General features: G+C 49.3%; 1 long non-coding RNA gene across 2 annotated transcripts; it reads left to right on the forward strand.

Moving 5' to 3' along the window:
• The first annotated feature begins 2 nt into the window (after positions 1-2).
• Positions 3-17,506, forward strand: LOC306644128. 2 transcript variants are annotated; one of them, XR_013759175.1, is made up of 4 exons: positions 3-1,267; positions 2,635-3,182; positions 6,754-6,816; positions 17,148-17,506. It is a non-coding gene; the product is annotated as an uncharacterized lncRNA (long non-coding RNA). The 2 variants fall into 2 exon arrangements; XR_013759176.1 differs by lacking the exon at positions 17,148-17,506 and adding an exon at positions 10,859-11,024.
• The last annotated feature ends 567 nt before the right edge of the window (positions 17,507-18,073 follow it).

Below are 18,073 nucleotides of genomic sequence, written 5' to 3' on the forward strand. Positions count from 1 at the left end.
AGGCTGCGCTGCGTCGGGGTGACGTCATGGCTCCGTTCTTAAAGGGCACCACGGTGGGTCTGCAGGTGCTACCGGAGTCGGTCGGCGGGTTCGTGTGTCCCAAAAGACGCTTTTCCGGTGCCCCAGCACCTTGACCACCCTCTTCGTGTGCGCACCTTCCAAGGCGGCCAGCTCTGGATGTTTCATCCAAATAATTTCTTTATTAAACACGGAGAGGGATCCCATTCCTTGGAAAAATATACTTCCGTGGCGTGTATTGAGCGCTTGCTGTGCGTCTGCAGCGCGCTTCTATCGACTTTATATAGGTTATATATTAAATCCATGTAACCATTCCATCACGCAGTTGTACTGTTACTCCCATTCGACAGGCGAGGTAACGGAGGAGGGTTCTACTTGTGATACCGCCGTTTACGGGTGAGGAGTCCTGCGTCCTCAGGTGTTGGAGAAGCACGCAGAGGCAAGCATGTAGCAAGCAGGTTTTATTTAAAAGTAGTAACACGGACTTCTCCCGAGAAGAGGGAGAAGGGGGCCGTGGCTGATGTTCTAGAATCCCAAGAAGTGAGTGCACCCTGCATCTTTTATAGATTAGGGTCTTCTTTGTTCTGTTCTCTTCCCCTTATCTTTCTTCTTCCTACCTAGGTGACAAGGCAAAAAAGGTGAGAAGCAGATGGCAGGGGTCAGGGCCGCGGGAGGACTCAGGCAGGTAGGGGTCCAGGGGGCATTAATTAGCAATTCCCTGCCTGTAGTTTTTTGGGAGGGGCAGTTAGGCAGGTCATCTGGGTGATCAAAAAAAGCTCTGGAGACACTGACATTCCAGTCTCCCAGGGGTGGTCTCCAACTTCCCAGACTCTGATGGCCTCCATTCCTCAATTAGACCAGATTTCCTATTCTACACTAACTGCCCATCCTCAATTCTGGCTTCACTTGTATAATTTGTCCAAGGTTATGCAGCTGCTTTGGGGTCAGCTGCTGCAACCTTACAAGATAGTAGAGTCCTAAATTCATTTACCAGACGGATCCGTAATTATTTGCCTCAATATATACCTTTCCCATTAGACATGAGCTTGAACTTTAAAATTTTTTATTTTTTGAGACAGTCTCTCTCCAAGTCACCCAAGTTGGCCTCAAACTCTCCATCCTCTTGCCTCAGCCTCCTAAGTCTCTGGGAGGCATGTGCACAGTGCCTGGCTGATTTTAGGCCATCTCAGGTTTCTGTGTTTCCTTTTTGTAGAGACCAGCAATCAGAAGTGAAAGAGCTGTATCCTAGGTCAGTAGTTATTTTTCTATTGACTGGTCATTTGTTGTTGGACATTTTCTGACTTATGATTATTCTGAGGGTGTGGGTTTTGTGTTGTTTTATGTGTTCTTTTTATACCTTTTTGTTCTAGTTTTTGTTTTTCGAAGGTATTTTAGAGAAATAAGACTTACACTACTGCCAAGTTATAAATTATACTGTGTTCCCCCAAGTTCAGATGTTGAAGTTCTAATCCTCGGAACCTCAGAATGTGAGCATATTTGGAGATCGGGTCTCTATAGAGGTAATTCTGTTATACCGAGGTCACTAAGGTGGCTCCTAATTTAATATGACTGGTGTCCTTGTAGTAGGAAATTAAGACACAGGTGTGTAGAGGGAAGGAGAAGTGAAAACAGGGAGGAGACAGCCATCTGCAGGCCAAGGTCCTGGAAGGGACCCTTCCTTCCCAGCTCAGAAGGAACCAACCCTGCCAACACCGTGATCTCAGACCTTCAGCCTCAAGGACTGTGAGATGATAAATTTCTGTTTTAAGTTACCCATTTTCTGGCATTTTGTTATGGCAGCCCTAGAAAATTAATATACCTGGACTATCCGGCATTCTACTACATAATTTTTGTGTAACTTTTTGCTCCTATAAGATCTCCTCCATCCCAGTCATGGCTACATAATTTATGGGACCTGCCACAAAATGCAGAAAAAAAAAACAAGAAAAAACTGCAGTTAAAGATTCCAGGGCTGGGGATATAGCTCAGTTGGTAGAGTGCTTGCCTTGTAAGCACAAGGCCCTGGGTTCAATCCCCAGCACCATAAAAAAAAAAAAAAAAGATTCCAAAATACAAAGCTTTTTCCTTCAAAAAATAGTCTACTACTTCCAAAACGTAATAGGGGAAATAGTATTTATGAGTAAATATATCAATGAGTCAATGCAGTTTTCAATGTTATAATTTTAGAGCATTGCAATAGTCAGCTGTGACAAAACACCAGAGATAATCATGTTAATAGGAGGAAAGGTTTTTTTTCAGTTCATTGTTTCAAAGCTTTCAGTCCTTGGTCACTTGGCCCTGTTGCTTTTGGGACTGTGGTGCATAGTACATCTTGACAGGAGTATGTGGCAGAGGAGGCTGTTCAGCCCGTGGTGACTGGAAAGCACATAGGAAGGAAAGAAGGAAGGGGCTGTGGTCCGAATATTGCTTACTTTAACCCTATCTCCCAAATATTTCTCTACCTCCCAAATATTTCTCTACCTCCCAATAGTGCCACAGACTGGTGACTAATCCCTTAACACATGGACCTCTGAGGGACATTGCAGATCCAAACTATAGCAACCGTAAGTAACGACACTTTGTTAGTGATGACTTTTTATCTTTATTTTTTTACAGTGCCGGGGATGGAACGCAGGACCTCATGCGTGCTTGGCAACCGCTCAGCCACTGAGCCACATCCCCAGCCCCTTAGTGTGATACCTTGATTAATCCTGTGATTTTTGTGGCCACTCTGGCTGCTTGGGTTGGATTTTTGTCCCTTGCACCTTGAGAGTTCTGTTGATATCCAGCTGCCTTCAGACTGCAGGACGCACAGGGTCGGAGGATGTCAGAGAACCAAGCTGTGAGCGCAGAGGCCGCTGAGGTCGCCAGCGCCCCCCAATCACAGACTTGGGCCCCCTCCCCCTCACTTCTGGAGTGTTACCTCACAGGCTGTGGGTTCCGCCGTATCCTGGAGTCTGAAGGATCCTCAGGAGACTGCTTTCTCCCTGATGGTGTGCAGATGGCAAAGATGAGTGCAGTCGTGATTCTCTTTTCTGTTCTCCTGGACCGCCTGCCGGGTGGGGAGCCCCATCCTTGCCCCCTGCTGGGAGGTACCGTGGTCGGCATGCTGCTGTGGCTGCTGGAGGGGTGTGAGGCTGAGACTCACCGGGAGCCCACTGCAGGTAGGGGCCCCCTCTGCAGGCGGCGGGGCGCAGGTCTGCTCCCTCATGCCTCCCTTCTCAGACACAGAGGGACACAGCTGGGCAGAAGGGAGGACCTTTCACCGCCTACCTGGCTTTGAGGCCTTACCAGATGCTGAGCTCTGCGGGAGGACAGCACACAGGTGCTCTCTGGCTTTTCATTATACGAAAGTAGAGAGATTGGCATTTAGAACTGCCACCTGCCAATCATCCTACACGCCCCAGAAATGATTTTTAAAATAATGGCTTTATGGAGATAGAATTCACATAACTGTAAAATTCACCTTTCTCTTTTTAGGCAGGCAGGTATTGGGGAGTGATCCCAGAGAAACTCGGCCACTGAGCTACACCCACAGTCCTTTTTATTTTGAGAAGGGTCTCACTGGCCTCATGTTTGCAATCCTCCTGTCTTAGCCTCCTCAGTCACTGGGATGACCAGCGGGTGCCACGGCATCAAGCTAACATTCGCTTGATCCCATGAGTTCTAGTCAAGCCTGGGCAATGTGGTGAGAACCTGTCTCAAAAAAAGAAAAAAAGAAAGAAAGAAAAATTCACCCTTTTAAAAGTGTGTAATTGCTGTGTGTAGTGGGGCACACCTGTAATCCCGTGACTTGGAAGCTGAGGCAGGAGGCCTTAGCAACTGAGTGAGACCCCATGTCAACATACGCATGTCTCAGTGGCAAAACACCTGGGGTTGAGTCCCAGTACCCAAGTATATAAGTAAGTAAGATTGTTGAATTTTGCAGAGTTTAGTAAATTCACAGATTTGTGAATCACTTATCTATTTTTTTTTTTTTTTTTTCCCTCCAGTGCTGAGGATGGAACCTGGGGCTTCACATGGGCTGGGCAAGTGCTCTGTCACTGAGTTACATCCCCAGCCCCCATCTAATTTTTGGAACATTTTCACTGTTCTCCTGATTGTTCTAGATTGTTCGTGTAAATGGAGCCATACAACACATGGTCTTTGGACTGGCTTCTGTCACTGAACATGTTTTCCAGTTTCATCCATCTGGTAGCATGTCACAACATCATTCCTTCCTGTGGCCAAGTTACACTGTAGTGTGTGGATCTTGTTTTGTTTATCCTGCCATGCAGCACAGTAGATCCATCATGCAAACGATCAAAGGTGGCCAGTAGGTGTCCTACCGCTTAGGAGCTCCGTCATTTTAAATAAAAAAGGCTGGGAAAGAAGCTCAGTGGCAGAGGGTCCCGGGGGTCCATCACCAGCACCCCCTCACCCACACCCAACACACAAAAGGTGAATTTTATAGTATGTGAATTCTGTCTCCATAAGTGACATAGTCAGGGTGACAGCAGGAAAAGGGTAGAAAAGATCTTCTCTTATCAGGACCTACAGGGTTTCTGTGATGTAATATTTCATGTGTTTACACTTACACTTCCTTTATTGTTGATTCTTAGTGATTCACAAACATCTCAGAAAGAGAAAACTTGTTCTTTCATTTGCCAGAAAGTCATCACACCTGGAAGCAATATCCATGTGCCATTAAGGACCTGGTGGTCAGTGAGGCTTGATGGCATGCACCTGTAGTCCAGCTACTCAGGTGGCTGAGGGACAGGAGGACTGCTGAGGCAGCAGTTTGGGATCATCCTGGGCAACATAGTGAGACCCTGTCTCTTTAAAAGAATAGGCCAGCTGAGTGCAGTGCACATACCCATAATCCCAGTGGCTTGGGAAGCTGAGGCAGAGGATCGCTTATTCAAAGTCAACCTCAGTAGCTTAGCAAGACCCTAAGCAACTTAGTGAGACCCTGTCTCAAAATTAAAAATAAAAAGGACTAGAGATGTGGCTTGGTGGTTAAGCACCCCTGGGCTTAATCCCTGGTACCAGAAAAAAAAAAAAAAAAAGGCCTGACAATCAATTTTCCTACAGAGGTGAAAGCTTCTAGGTGCACAAATTACTCAGTTGCTCAGTCCATAGACTCAGATTTTCAGAAAACCCTGTGAAAAATGAGCTTTGTTACGGGGTTAGGAACTGCAGATGCTTGGAGACACTTCGTGAATGCTCTGTGACACTCAGAATAGGTGGGCACTTTGACCCTGCCAACCCCTTTGAAGGGGGATATAGGTTTTTCCTTCCTGGTGGGTTTGCACACTTGCAGGAAAAAAAAAAAAGTTCACCTTGACCTCGAATCAAGAAATTGTGTCCCAGAGCTGAGCCACTCAGCCTCCATTGGGTAGGCCTGCTGTCTGGGGGCGTGGCTCAGTGGTAGAGCATGTGAGGCCCTGGGCTCTATCCTGGCACCCACACACATACACAAGCATGAAATTACAGCTCATAGTCTCTGCAGGTCAGTACAGTCTGCTGGCATCAGTCATTGTTGTCCACAAGGTGGCCACGTGAGTATCAGGGCGTGTTGACATCCGTCGTCCCTGAGGTCCTGGGGAGATTGTTGCGGATCACTTCCACGGGCTCCTTTGTCTTTTCATTCATCCGTGAAAACATCAGGAGCTCCTTGGCACCTAGTGGACAGGTCACCAGGGCAAAGAGCCCAAACAAACCTTTTCTCTAAGTTGCAGCCATAGACTAGCAGTTAACAGTCACATGGTCCGCTGCCATGGTATCACCATGCTTCTTACTCTACTTCATAATGGCCCCAAAGCACAAGAGGAGTGATACTGGGAATTCAGATATGCCAAAGAGAAGACATGAGTGTTGCCTTTAAGTGAAAAGGTGAAGTTCCTAATAAGAGCAGAATCGTATGTGGAGATTGCTCAGTCCTGCAGTAAAAATGATTCTTCTTTTCTTTGGTGCTGTGCATTGAGCCTAGGGCCTTGTGAATGCTCAGCATACACACTACCACTGATCTACCCCACCCCCCAGCTCCAGAATTAATCTTCTTTTTTTCAGTTGTCAATGAATCTTTTATTTATTTTATATGTAGTGCTGAGGATTGGACCCTGGGCCTCACATGTGCCAGGCAAGTGCTGTGCCACTGAGCCACAACTCGAGCCCCAGAATAACTCTTCTATCTGTGAAATTATAAATAAGGAAAAAGAAATTAGCACTGGTTTTGCTCTTGCACCTCAAGTTATGACAACAGTGTACGGTAAACACTGGATGGAAAAAGCATTATTTTATGCTTTTTATGTGTGTATAGAAGAAAACACACATGGATTCAGTATGATCCATGGTTTCAGGCATCCTCTGGGTGTCCTGGAATATATCCCCCACAGATAAGGGGGATGACTGTATACATAAGTCAGTGAAAGATTGTTTTTGGAGCGTGGGTACTGGGCATTAGACCCAGGGTCTGCCAGGGTTGTACATGCCTGTGATCCCAGCCACTGGGAAGGCTGCGGCAGGAGGATCTCAAGTTTGAGGCCAGCCCCCCAGCAACTTGGCAAGACCCTGTCTCAAAAACAAAAAAAAAGAAAAAAGGACGGGATGTAGCTCGGTGTGGTAAGGCGCCCCCGGGTTCAGTCACCACAGAAGCAGCCTCATACATGCTGAACACCTGCTCTATCAGTCAGCCATGTCTCCATCCCCCAACCCAGTGAAAGTTAATCACAGCTGATTTTATTTCCCCCACAGGTTTGAATAATATGTTCTCCTCAAGTTCAAAAAATCTAGACAAAGATTTTGCTAGTATATTTGGTAAGTAACCACCTCACGTGTCACTTAAGGCTGTGTTCAGAGTTGCATCTTGTTTGCCCTGTCTCCTGTGTCACTTGCTCCTCCTGTTTTGAGGGCAAGAGGGGTACTTTGCCTTGTGGCTAGAATCAGTTCCTTCAAGTGTTGAAGTCCTGAGAAATTAAGCAAAACAGGGAAATGAACTCTTGGAAAGGACTCGGGGAGCCAGAGAGCAGAGGCATGTGGTGGACCCTTTGCTCCAGGTCTGTCTTAGGTCAGGAACTCTGGATCTTAGGTCTTCTGCATGTGCTGTTAGAGAAGCCCTGGGAACCTGCACTGAGCCAATCCCTGGCTGGCTGGCTGGCTGGCTGGCTGGCTGGCTGGCTGGCTGGCTGGCTGGCTGGCTGGCCAGCAGGGGATCAGGACTAAATGAGGACATGCAGCTGGCTCTTGCACATCCGCTCACTGTGCTCCAGGATTGCTGTCCAGGAACCAGAAGACTTGTCCTCCCACTGTGGAGGACCCAGGGTCCTGCATCGAGCCCCACCTGTGCAGGAGGAGCTCGTGCCTCTGCAGGGGAGAGCTCAGGGTCTAGGAGGTTGTCGTCACCTGCCAAGAGCCTGTGGACCTGGCCAGTGTTGTGCCATTGCTGGCCTTGGCAATGCAGGGCACCACTGACTTGCCAGCTTCTCTCTGAGCAAGCTTTTTGGGGACTTATAGGTCAGCATGTTCAGCAAAGAGAGGGTGGTGGTGGGGACCCCCACATTTTTCTGGTGAGTCTATGGTTTGTTTTCTGGTGAGTCCACTGTATGTTCCTAGTCCACCAAGCAAGTGGACCCCTGCCTAAGTGCCAGCAGCCCCTGGAAGGACTCAGAATGTATGCAAAGTGAGTGGGATTTATGCCCGGCACAGTGGTGCAAGCCTGTATCCCAGCCACTAGGGAGATGGAGGCAGGAGAATCGCAAGTTCAAGTCCAGCCTCAGCAACTTAGCAAGATCTGTTTCAAAAAATAAAAAGGATGGGGGATGTAGCTCAGTGGGAAAGAGCCCTTGAGTGTCATTCCCAATACCCCAAACAAACAAAAACCAAAGTGAATGGGATCTGTGGTGATTGCTTTGTTAGCAAAGAAAGCCCAGAAGGGTAAGTAAAACGGCATTTCCCAGGTCAAAGTAGAAGCTGGAAACTTGAAAAGGGAGGGAGACCTTAATGTACAGTCCTGGCTGCATAACGATACTCTGGTCCATGGTGGCCTGTGTATTTGAAGGTGGTAGCCAAGGTGTGTAAAAGATATACCATCTCGGTTTGTGTGAGCACCCTCTTTGATGTTGGGGTCACATGAAGAAATTGCCTACTGATGTGTTTCTCAGAATGCATCCCCGTTGTTGAGTGGCACATGAATATATTTCAATAAATATAATTGAAAAAACATAGTTTTGTAAGCAGAGCACTTTCTGAACTTGTGGCATCTGCTGAAGCTCTCTGAGGACAGCCTTTCTATTTGGGTGTGTCAGGTCCTGTGCAGTCCTGATTTTTGTGGAATGGTCAAGGTCAGGTCCACTCTTGCTCCAGGTCCTTCTCTGTGGGCGTGGGCTGGGTATCAGTCTGCAGCAGCCCTCAGTGACTTCTCCAAGGCCAAGATTGTAGCTTGAGGAATTCTCTTCTCAGAAGGCCATCTCTAAGGTCCTGTGTGTTGTATACGAGCCCACCAGGGCAGCTGTGGGACCATGAACACCAGATTTCTGGTGAAGGGAGTTTTCAGGGGGTGTAGCATCTGTGAACAGGAAGACCTTGAGGTCTCAGTCGATTCAATGGCCAAGAGGATCCGGATCTCAGCTGGTATGGTTTAGATGAGGGGTCCCCAAAAACTCATGTATGAGACAATGCAAGAATGTTCAGAGGTGATCACGAGAGGTATAACCTGATCAGTGGATTAATCCACTGCTGTGGGTTAAACTGGATGGTGACTGGGGTGTACCTTTGGGGTTTGTCTGTGGTGAGCAGAGCTCTCTCTGCGTTCTGTTGCAATATTCTGAGCTGCTTGCCTCTGCCACGTTCTTCCACTGTGATGTTCTGCCACACCTAGGGTCCAGAGCTCTGGAGTCAGCTGACCACGGACCGAACCTCTGAAACTGAGCCAAAATAAACTTTTCCTGCTCCCAGTTGTTCTTGTCAGGCCTTTTGGTCACGGCAATGAGAAAAGGACTAAAACATCAATCTTCCCCAGCAGATTCATTTCCTTTTGCTCAAGTCTGCTCAGCCAGGGGTTTGTCTCTTGCCACTGTGGGCCAGGCTGGTTTTCTTCCTCTCCTCTCTGCCCGCAGGCTGGCTTCACTGCTGAATGTCACTGTGTCTGTGTCTGGCCATGTGTGTGTCTCATTTCATGTCTGGGTAACTCAGACCAGGTGCGGGTTCTCCTCTGCTGAACTCCCAGCAGCTCACTCAGCTCCTGTGCTGAGCTGGGGCTTAGTAAAAGTGTGGTATAGGAACAGTACACAGTCTTCTTCTCTCTCCCAATTTCCTTGGGCATTATGATCTTTAGGAACATAAGTTTGTTCTCTGTGAAGTGGCCAGGTTTGTCTCAGGATTGTCCACAAGAAGCCATGGTGCTGTGCCAGGTAAGAATGCAATTTGACTGTAGTTCAGGGAAGCCTACCTAGAGTGGCTTGAACAAGGAGGGATCTGTTTTCCTTCTGTCACAGGCAGGAGGAGGAGGCACCTCTGGCTTTTGTGCAGTAGCTGAGGTTAGGGCCAGTTTCTCTGAGGTCATTGGGGACTTCCCCGGTGCTTGTGTCTCCTGGTCACAGGACGTCTTCTGCAGCTCCAGACACGACAGCATGCTTTCAAGGCAAGAGGGAAAGGGGATGCACTTCCTTCTCTTCTATCCGGAGAAGCAGCACTTTCCCTGAGTCCCAGGAGTCTTCTGAGGACTTTGTCGCAGGGGCCTGGCCTAGCTGCCAGGGAGGGCGGGAAAGGAGGAGGTGCTGTCTGAGGGCCTGGCTCTCAAAGCTCCAACCACATTTAGGCACTGAAGGAGGTGAGGTTGCCTTGCGGTGGAAGTACACAGAGCTGTGGCCGATACCTCCTTTTTTGTGAGGTGAGAGTGACATCTTTGATTCCTTTGACTTGTCCATCTTTTTTTCCTCCCTTATCTACATATTCCACTTATTCAGGGTTCCAGTGAGCCAGAAATTAGCAGCGTTCATGCTCTGATCTGGGGTTAATTGTCTCCAGACAGACGTTGACGAGCTCTGCCTTCAGCGTCACTCTGCTAGGTGCTTTACGGACGTTGTCATAGTCGATTCTTTGCAGAGTCTTATGAGTTAAATAATAGCATCCCCATCCTATGGGGCAGGAAGCCAAAGATTCAGAAGGGCAAGTTGCATTCTGGAGATCACATTTCACCAACAGCCCAGTTGGGATTTGGGCCTAGGTCTGCATGTCCCCATGTCGGGATTCTGATTGTGGAAATCTTCCTAGGACAGCTAAACAGGCCATTAAAGGAAGAGATGGTGAGGCTCTTGAGGAAACAAGAAAAGTTTTCTTTATGCAGGTGCCAGACTGGGGATGGCTGCAGGGGAGGTCAGAATGACTATGAGAGCAAGAAGGAAGAGGGTGGCACTAGGTATCAAGAGATTTGGGCCAGGCACGGAGGTGCAGGCCCGTAATCCCAGCGGCTCAGGAGGCTGAGGTGGGAGGATCGCAATTCAAAAGCAACCTCAGCAACTTAAGTAACTAAGGCCCTGAGCAACTCAGCGAGACCCTGTCTCTAAATAAATTCAAACTAGGGCTGAGGATGTGGCTAAGTGGTTAAGCACCCCTAGGTTCAGTCCCTGGTATGAAACAAAAGAAGATTTGGGGCAGAGGTTCTAAGCCTGTGTCCCCAGTGGGCAATGCCAACTGCCCGGATCTAGACAGTCACGATGCTCCAGAATGACTTGGGTCCCACGTCCCAAGTCTGGTGGCGAGTCCAGCGTCTGCAGACGCCTCGGTCACTGCACACCCTCTCTCTGGAGCGAGGCCCTCCGTCTGCACCCTGTGCCTAACTTGCCTTTGTCTCTCACTGGAGATGAGATTCTACTGCAGGTGCTTTCCAAGGATCCACACTACGCATCTTTTGGTGGAAGGAGGAACCGCAGTCACCGGGAGCCACTTGAATGAAAGCAAGTATCTGTGTTGACTGTGAGTGTCCCTGTTGCCACAGGCCTGTGTGTGGTAGGACCGTGGTTTCAAGTTCGCATTGTGGAACCCAGTCCTGGTGGGCAAAAGCCAAGTGGAGATGTAGAGGGCAGAGTCGTGTGGCATCCTGTCACACTGTCCATCAAGTGTGGGCGCCTACGACGTTCTGAAGCGTGACTGTCCCCATATGTGGGGGTGATCCCTGATGTGCAGTGTCAGGCGGGTTCTGTCAGTAGGGATGCTGCTCAGAGGACAGGACCCCCGTTTGTAAGTGGGGTTCACTCTCCTGGTGACACAGGCTTGTGCATGGTTGAGACTTCCTTGTCACTGATGCTTTCCATGCTGCCCATGAGGGCTCCCGTCCCTGGCCTGGTGACCAGAGCCTCCCACAGCCCTCCCCAGACCCGCTCCTGTCTCAGCTCTTGTAAAATGCTGGCCCGAGCAGCAGAGCTGATTTCTCCTCAGCACGAACCCTCCAATGCCCAAGCTAAGAGGAGTCAGCTGGCCACCCATGCAGAGCAGCGTGCACATTGGCCACATCACACAGGTGACAGGGAAGGCCTTTGCTCTAAGAAGGAAGTTGACAATGGGCAACGACTTAGGAGGAGAAGCCCTGCCCATGTGCCACATTGAAATTTTCAGTCATTTGGAGGCTGCTGGTCCTGCAGATGCTTTTCCTAAGCCCCCTGGTGGGGAGAGAGTGCGTGTCTCACTCCTTCCTCTTGAGGGGGGTTGCCCTGCGCCATGTTTTATCATGCTCCCGGGTGACAGGAAAGAGGCCCACGGTGTCATCCAAGTGCTGGGGGATCACATGTGTCTACTCCCAGTGATTCCCCTGTGTCTCCTGGACAGGGTCCTGTGCATTTGTCATTGCCTGGACCCGAGTGGTCACACCTGATGTCCCTGGCATGCACCGTCCAGGCCCTGCTGCCGGCTACAGGCTGCACAGTTGCCATCCATGTCCATTGTTGGGAAACCACGTGAAGGTGGCCTTTGTCGCTGGTTTTTTGTTGGAACTTGAGATGCTGCTAGACACTTCCTGCCTGCTCTGTGAGGCTCAGCGTAGGCATCACAGGCTAACTGCATGACGCTCTTTCAAAATACTTGCAGAAGAGTCTGACTTTAAAGGTGGCATGCGGACTCAGTGAAAGAGTGAATCTTAGCTAAGGTTTCTTTTCCCATAGATGATCTCCAGACCAACAGCTTGAAAAGTCCTGAATTTTCACCAAGTACAAATAAGAGAGACGACCATTTGGCTAAATTATTTGGTAAGTGACCTCCTCATGTGAAACCTTTCGGCTGACTTCAAAGTCACGTGCTTGTCCTCGGTTGTCTCCCAGGTAACCTGTTCCTGCTGCTTTGAGGGGAAGGCAAACTCTCTGTCTCGCGGCTATAATTAGTTCCTCTTAGTGTCAAAGTCTCAAGCAATTAAGCAAAATATGAAAAGGTAACCCTTGGAAAGGCCCCTACTCCCCTGAGAGGGGTCCAGGTGGTGGCAGCAGGACCACCATCTTGGAGCATGCAGATTCTCTGGGGGGATTTAGAAAAGAGAGATTCTGCCCTGTCCTCAGCAAGCCAATTCTGTGTGGGCAGTGGTTTTAAAGTCCCCCAGTGATTCTCAGCTGTGCCTCCTTGTTCTGCCAAAGACTCTTGTTTAATATGTGGGAGAAAAAAAAACCCATCTCTGGTTCAGATGGAACTGGTGGGTGGGACACTCCAGGACTTTATCCATTCACCAAAGCAACAACTCTCTTAGGAAAAAACTGTCTTCACTGGACTCTTGTCAGTGTTGGCCAAGATGAAGCGGCTGATAGGTGTTGGTGAATTTCAGCATTTCCCTTAACAGCTACCATTCTCCACCCCCAAGCCCTGTGGCCTGCAGCTGGGAGGACAGCATCCACAGTCCCTGAGCCTGCTGGACAAATGGGACACTGTCCTCTAAAGCTCAGGGTGTGTGTTTTGGTGGCCGATTGCTTCTTCAGGCCACAGAAGAGCTGGCACCTAGACTGGCCATTGCTTCGAGCTTCACAGGCTGAAGAGGAACCCGTACAACTCTGTTGAGGAGATTTATCAAGATGATCCTTTTTTACTTTTGTTGGGAGATAGACTCTTGAGGAAACCTTTACAGGCCATTAGTGGACCTCAGAGATAACAAAACTGGAACAACACCCCGCACAATAAACAATACACACTTTGCAACAATAGTTTGAAACTATCAAAAATGGATGCTTCCATTCCTTAGCAATTCTTTACAATGTTTCATCAGTTACCAAAACATAGTACTCGGAATGTCCACTTGAAGCATAAGAGTCACAAAGAGTACAAAACAACAGGAGGCATGGCTCATTCACAGGACAAAGGAACTTGACAGAACCCAGCCCTGAGGAAACCTGGGCGATGGAACTATTAGTCAAAGATGTTGAATCACCTGTCTTCACTGTGTTCAGTGAACTAAGGGAGCCATGCAGAAGAACATTAAGGAAATCAGAAAAAACACATGTGACCCAAATGAGAATGTCCACATAGGGATAGAAATTATAGTAGCAGCCATAGAGAACTTCTGGAGCTGAAAAGAACAGTATCTGAAACAGACACCTCACCAGAGGGGTTCAACAGCAGATTTGAGCAGGCAGGAGAAGGAATCAGCACATTTGAAGACACAGAAATTATCTGCTTTGAGTCGCAGATAGAAAACAACGAAAAGGAAGAGAACAGGAGGGATTTATGGGACCCCATGAACATATCAGGAGTCACAGTGTGGGACTCTCAGAGCAAGGAGGAGGGAGCATGTTTGAAGTAATAATGGCCCCAAACTCTCCAGTATGATGAAAGAGTTGAGTAGATATATCCAAGAAGCTCAGCAAACTGCACGCAGGTCAACTGAAAGAGATGCCTGTTGAAGCACGTTGTAGTCAGGTTGTCGAAACCCAGAGACATAGAGATGATCTGGAGAACCAGACAGAGTGGGAATTGACTCGTCACATACAGGGGGTCCTCAGTAAAAATCACAGCTCGTTTGTCCTCAGAAAGTGTGGCAGCCTGAGCACAATAGGATGGCTCATTCAAAGTCTTGAATGAAACCACCATCAACACAGAATTGAATGTCTTAGAAAGTGACTCTTTAAGAATAAAGGACTCTTACTTATTTACAAAAAATTAAAACCCTGGGGGTAGGAAGGATAGTAGAATGAAACATATTATTACCTCATGTACATATATGACTGCATGATTGATCTAATGCTACAATATATAGTCAGAAAAATGAGAAATCATACTCCATTTATATATGATTTATCAAAACATATAACTGCATTCTACTATCATGAATAACTAATTAGAACAAATTAAAAAATTAAAATGAAAAAGTAAAACTCAAAATATTTTGGAGATCTAAATACATGAATTACAAGTATTAAACTCAAAGGAAACCAACCAACCAATAAAAAAAAAAAAAAAACTATTAAACTGCTAGCAGAAAACTTCATGACTTTGGATTAGACAGTGATGTCTTGAATTTGACACCAAAAGCACAGGAAACAGGAGAAAACAGATACATAGGATGTTGTCAAATTTTAAAACTTCTTTACATCAAAGGCAGGCATTCCTTCCACAGATGAGAAAATACATTTGCAAATCACGTATCTGATATGCAACTGATATCCAGAATATCTATGAACTCTGACTGAACATTGACCATGACAACAGAACAAACAATAATTTCAAAAAGAACTTGAATAGTCACTATCCAAAGACAAGGCACAAAGCACCAAGAAGCACATGAGAAAATGTCGACGTCATGAGGGGAACATTAGATACCACTGCTTCCCAAGTGCTGGCGAGGATGAAGGAAGTTGGAACCCCCAAGCATTTGCTGGAGAAGATATTTTGACAGCTGCTCAGGACCTCAAACCTAAGACCATCACATGATCCAGCATCCCCACTTGTAGGTAGGCCTCCCAGGAATTGACAGCAGGAGCTCAAACCCTCGTACACCAGTGTCCGTAGCGGTGTTATTCACAACAGGAAAGAGTGGCAGCAATGCAGGTGACGAGAGGCGGAAGCAAAATGTGGAATATTATTTGGTCATAAAAAGGGTGACTTGCTGATCATGCTACAACATAGAGGAACCTCAAAGGCGTTGTGCTAAGGTAATAAGACACAAAAGCACAAGCATCGTAAGATGCTGCTTCCATCTAAAGCAGCAGATTCACAGGCGCATAAAGCAGAACGGAGGGACAGGGCTGGGGAGGGAGAACGGCACTGAGGCTTGTGGCTGGGTGTCTGCCTGTGCTGCGGTCACAGACGCCACACGCTGGGTGACCGACAGTGAACAGAGTTCCTGGGCTCACCTTTGTGGAGCTGCAGGTCCAAGGTTGAGGGTCTGGCCCCTGGAGAGGGCATCTTGCTGAGTGGTCCTGCAGCGGAAGCTGAAGGGCGGGAGAGGAAGGGACAGAGGACGTGAGCAGCCGAGGCTGGGAAGCACATCGTCTTTACATAAAGAGGCCCCCTGAGGGCAGCAGGAGCCCATTCCTGAGGTGGAGCCCCCATGACCCAACCCCGCCCTTGGGGGCCCTGCCCCGAACACCACGCTGGGGGTCAAGATGCGAGGACACATTTAAATGAAAGCAATGGATGCACAGCTTCTGTGGGGCTGATAAGGAAGTTGGGGACACACATGCTGCTGATGTGCACACAGACTGAATGTTCTGGCCGCCACTGAATGGCACCTCTGAACATAGGGCGTGGAGAAGTTCCCTTACCTAGGTTTTCCCAGGAAAAAGAGAAGAATTAAGGAATTTCAAAAGCAACAACAAACGTGAGGCCAGTGAGGTCAGGGCTGTAACTGGGGGGTAAAGCCACCAGCCCAGCAGCACAGGATCCTAGACTGAGTCTCCAGAAATGCAAATAAAAGTTACTGAAACCCTCAAAACTCAGAAGCCCCACTAAGCTGGGAAGTTCTCTAGCAGAGACCTGAGCCTCAGCCACGCCCAGGAGGAGGTGTCCAGATGCAGTGAAGTCAGTCCCCCAGGACTGTGGGCCAGGAGTGGAGACCCAGGTGTCCTCTGTGGGACAGCGCTCCCGGGAGAGCGAGCGCCGAGGCTTCCCTGGGGCAAGGAGCCCTGGGCCAGACATGTTGCTGTCAGAGAGGCCCAGGAACCTGCTCTGAGTCCATCCTGGCTGGCCGGCGGGGCGGCAGGGCACCAGGACTGAATGAGGACACGCAGCTGGCTCTTGCACATCTGCTCGCTGTGCTCCAGGGTTGCTGCCTAGGCAGCAGCAGACTTGTCCTCTCCCTGGGAGGACCCGGGGTGCTGCACTCAGCCCCACCTGTGCAGGAGGGAGCTCGTGCCTCTGCTGGAGAGAGGTGGCCTCCTGGTGTGCAGGATGCCATCACCTGCCAAGGGCCCGATGTTGGGGTCAGGGCCGGGCAGATCTGGCCTTGGCAATGCAGGGCGCCACCGCCTTGCCAGCTGCTCTCTGAGCAAGCTTCTCAGGACTTGTAGCCCAGCACATTCAGCAAGGAGAGAGGGCGGGGGAGGACCCCCATTTTCCTAGTGAGTCTCTGGTGAGCTCCTGTCCTCCAGACCAGTGGGCCTCACCCCCAAGTGCCCGCAGCTCCTGGCAGTGGCCTTGGTGGCCTCATACAGAGGGAAGGGGATGGCAATGGCTTTCTTCTCTGACCCAGCAAGGAACACCTGGAAGGTCAGGTCAAAGGGCCATTTCCCAGGTGGAAGTGGAGTCCTGGAACTTAAGGGGGAGGGAGACCCTAATCCATTTCAAAACATGTGACCTTGAAATATTAGGAACCCTTTTATAAAACAAAGACCTTTCTAGCCTTTAGGAAAGGATTTGCTTTATTTCTACCTGCACATCATCACCCATGGTTGTCGGTCGTCATGGGGAAAGTCTTTGGCGGGTCAGATGCAACAGGAGCAAGAGCAGCACAGGATGTCTCAAAGTGAGGTGGGGGCAGAGGTTCTAAGCCTGTGTCCCCAGTGGGCAATGCCAACTGCCCGGATCTAGACAGTCACGATGCTCCAGAATGACTTGGGTCCCACGTCCCTGGAGTCTGGTGGCGAGTCCAGCGTCTGCAGACGCCTCGGTCACTGCACACCTCTCTCTGGAGCGAGGCCCTCCGTCTGCACCCTGTGCTAACTTGCCTTTGTCTCTCACTGGAGATGAGATTCTACTGCAGGTGCTTTCCAAGGATCCACACTACGCATCTTTTGTGGAAGGAGGAACCGCAGTCACCGGGAGCCACTTGAATGAAAGCAAGTATCTGTGTTGACTGTGAGTGTCCCTGTTGCCACAGGCCTGTGTGTGGTAGGACCGTGGTTTCAAGTTCGCATTGTGGAACCCAGTCCTGGTGGGCAAAGCCAAGTGGAGATGTAGAGGGCAGAGTCGTGTGGCATCCTGTCACACTGTCCATCAAGTGTGGGCGCCTACGACGTTCTGAAGCGTGACTGTCCCCATATGTGGGGGTGATCCCTGATGTGCAGTGTCAGGCGGGTTCTGTCAGTAGGGATGCTGCTCAGAGGACAGGACCCCCCGTTTGTAAGTGGGGTTCACTCTCCTGGTGACACAGGCTGTGCATGGTTGAGACTTCCTTGTCACTGATGCTTTCCATGCTGCCCATGAGGGCTCCCGTCCCTGGCCTGGTGACCAGAGCCTCCCACAGCCCTCCCCAGACCCGCTCCTGTCTCAGCTCTTGTAAAATGCTGGCCCGAGCAGCAGAGCTGATTTCTCCTCAGCACGAACCCTCCAATGCCCAAGCTAAGAGGAGTCAGCTGGCCACCCATGCAGAGCAGCGTGCACATTGGCCACATCACACAGGTGACAGGGAAGGCCTTTGCTCTAAGAAGGAAGTTGACAATGGGCAACGACTTAGGAGGAGAAGCCCTGCCCATGTGCCACATTGAAATTTTCAGTCATTTGGAGGCTGCTGGTCCTGCAGATGCTTTTCCTAAGCCCCCTGGTGGGGAGAGAGTGCGTGTCTCACTCCTTCCTCTTGAGGGGGTTGCCCTGCGCCATGTTTTATCATGCTCCCGGGTGACAGGAAAGAGGCCCACGGTGTCATCCAAGTGCTGGGGGATCACATGTGTCT

The sequence above is a fragment of the Sciurus vulgaris genome (assembly GCF_902686455.1).
Source record: "Sciurus vulgaris genome assembly, chromosome: 14".
Classification (NCBI taxonomy): domain Eukaryota; kingdom Metazoa; phylum Chordata; class Mammalia; order Rodentia; family Sciuridae; genus Sciurus; species Sciurus vulgaris.